Source organism: Crocuta crocuta, unplaced genomic scaffold (assembly GCF_008692635.1).
Source record: "Crocuta crocuta isolate KB4526 unplaced genomic scaffold, BGI_CrCroc_1.0 scaffold227, whole genome shotgun sequence".
Classification (NCBI taxonomy): Eukaryota; Metazoa; Chordata; class Mammalia; order Carnivora; family Hyaenidae; genus Crocuta; species Crocuta crocuta.
In genome coordinates, this window is record NW_027531903.1 from 417,643 (window position 1) to 420,977 (window position 3,335).

At 29.7% G+C, this 3,335-nt stretch overlaps 1 pseudogene; it reads right to left on the reverse strand.

Moving 5' to 3' along the window:
- Positions 1–2,873: 2,873 nt before the first annotated feature.
- On the reverse strand, positions 2,874–2,973 carry LOC144239997 (U6 spliceosomal RNA; annotated as a pseudogene).
- Between the last annotated feature and the right edge of the window lie 362 nt (positions 2,974–3,335).

Here is a 3,335-nt window from a genome sequence, read left to right on the forward strand (position 1 = left end):
GGTTGGAAATCATCTTGACGAGATGATTTTTCACTACTGAATAAATAGATTTGCTATTGACAATTCTGTTTTTCTATTTAACTTTAAGTTACTTTTGGAAAAATATATGTTCTAGACAATTGTGTATTTTATGTACATTTCAAATTTATTGAGCTAAAAGTTTTAGTATACCCTGATTTATCTTTTAATATTTATATTAGCCACAAAAGTAGTTTATCTATAAGTTTCTTGAATTATAATTTCTTAAAAATAAACCTTGAAATCTTTATTTTTAATATTTTTTATTTTTAAATTTTTGCTCTCAATGTAGTTGACATGCAACATTAATTACTCTGTAATCCTTTAAAAAAAAAACTCTGGTCAGCAAATTGTGGCCTGTGAGTCAGCAAGTTTTTATAAAACTGGTCATTCATTTACATATTGTCTATAATGATTTTTATGCCACATAGCAGAAGTAGTTTGAGTAGTTAGAGCAAGAGGTGGGGTAGTGACAAGAAGCCTAAAGTATTTACCATCTAATCTTTTAAGAAAAAAGGATTGTTAGACCTGGTGTATAATTACTTCTCATATTTATGCCTGATCTTTGGTATTTGTTCCTTCTCTTATTTTTAAAAACAATTTCCCAGTGTTTTTTCAGTTTTATTTGTTTTGTCCAGTTTTATTGAGATTTACTTGTTATATAACATTGTATTTGATTGAGATATACAACATAATGAGTTGATAGATGTGTATATTGGAATTAGTCACAAAAGTTTACTTGACATCCATCACAAAAACTTTGTCAATTTTATTGATCCTTTCAAAGAACTAACCACCTCTTGGCTTTATTTCTGGACTTTAATTTTGGAATATACTCCTAATCACTATACATATAAGTATTGTTTTCTTCCAAGCTTTTGTTTTCTTTCTAAGTTCTTAAGATAAATCCAATGCTTCTGACTTTTACAACTCCAAGTATGTGAGTATTTTACTTTCTATGTCTATCTTTCACATAATTGAATGTCCTCTCCCATTTTGGATCTTTCTCTTTGCCATCTATCTATCTATCATCTATCCATCTATCTATCATTTATCCATCTATTTATTTATATATCCATCATATCTATCTATATCTTTTTATGTTTGCATCCAGATATTCTCACTTTGTCTTGTTTACTAATATACAGACAAAATTTTTTTAACTTGGAAATTATATTAATCAATTGCATTTTCTTAAAAGCAATTTTTTTCTTTAGAGTCTTGTTATTTTAAGTAGTCAAAATGTTTTATTACATCTCGATATTAATTTTATCTGTGCTTTAATTTTTAATGTATTTTTATAATTTTAATTTCTCCAATGCTAATTATTCCATTGTAGTGGGAATTTCTATTTCATGTTGTCAGCTACTCAAGTGTTTGTGTATTTAATCTTGCTATTCTAATTATTGATCATTGAAAGAGCTATCATTATAAAGAAATTAAGAGACTGTAAAAAAGCAAAAGCAAAAAGGAAAACAATGTAACCCAAATGCCAGTGTACTTGGCAGCAATCCATCAAATTTTTGTAGGAATTGTGGCTTTCTATTTTGTAATTACTACAGAAGATTACATTACAACCGCCTATTTTAGGGGAAAAATGAGTTGAATTATTTTTTATTTCATTACTTTGTAAAAGTTTTAGTCTTTATTAAATTTAATCATTTGTAATACTTTGAGTATAGAAGTAGTAAAGTATTTTCTCTTTTTTTTTTCTTCTTTTCTTTCTCTATTGCTCTGATGGTTGGTCAATATCTAATTATCTGTCTCTTCACCTATATATAAATATGTACAGTTACAGGGGCACCTGGGTGGCTCAGTTCATTGAGTGTTTGACTCTTGATTTCAGCTCAGGTCATAATTCCATGGTCATGGGATCAAGACCCATGTCTGGCTCCATGCTCAGCATGGAGCCTGCTTAGGATTTTTTTCTTTCTCTCTCCCTCTGCCCCTCTACTCTGAGTGCTCCCTCTCAAACTGTCTTGCTCTCCCTCTTTCCCTCTCTCTCAAATTAAAAAAGTGTGTATGTATAGTTACCAAGGTTAAAATAACTAATTTCATCATTATTTTTTAGATTATATTTTAAGATAGGGGCACTCGACTTCAGCTTAGGTTATGATCTCACAGTTGGTTGGCTCGACCCCCCTTTTAGGCTCTGTGCTGACAGCTCAGAGCATGGAACTTGCTTTAGATTCTCTGTCTCCCTCTCTGTCCTTCTCTCTGTGTCTCAAAAATAAACATTAAGACATTTTTAAGTATACTTTAGGATGTGGCAATAAGCCTCATTTCCATTTACCTTCAAATATGTATAATTTGCCATATATTAGTTACATAATAATTATTGTTTTCGTATGTATCTAAAAGATACATCTTAAGATAATATCTATATTTATATTTTCAGCACCTAACATATCCAAATACAGCATGCCTTTTTAACTAATTGTCTTATATACAGACATAGCTCTTTGTTTATATTTCCTGCTATTTCTATTACCTTCTTCTAGATATCAGTCATTGATAAGTTCTGAGCCTTTCTTTTCTTATCAATAAAATGGCAATAACAATATATACCTAATCAGGTTGTTGGGAATATGAAGCCTGATAACATATGTAAAAGAGTATAGTACATGGAACAATATACATGTTGGTGTGCCAGCTTTGCCATGGCAGAATGAATACTGGTAGCAGCATATGTATAATATTTTTTCTCATCTTTGTTGAGGTATACTTGACAAATAAGTATTGTATATATTTAAAGTATACAACTTGTTCTGAGATACATATGCATTGTGAAATAATTGGCACAGTCAAGCTAATGAAATATCTATCACCTGATGTAGTTACCATTTTATTTTTCTCTTAATATGGAACAATATGAATTTGATGGTCAGCCTTGTATTGGGCTATGCTTATTTTCTCTGTGTCATTTCAATTTTGGTATATGTGCCGCCAAAGCAATAAATAGCCATTTTAATTCCATGATTTGTAGCTGTTATTGGAGTTAATCATAATTATATTTTTGATCATTCCTTTGGGTCTGGAAATACCTACTTACTTATCTATAAAATTAAATATAAGCTTAATCAGTGCAAGAGTTTTTATATTTTTGTTCACTGCTGTAGCAATGAGGTTGAACTAATTATAACTTTATTCCACAAACATATGAATGTGTGAATGTGTGTATTATACATGTAAACATAATAGGCTTATGGCCAGTATGTGTATATGTATACTTATACAAATAATCACATAGTAGATATGTGATTACTACTAACTTTGACACTATTTATATAATGTTTTATTAGTTTCCACTTCATTTC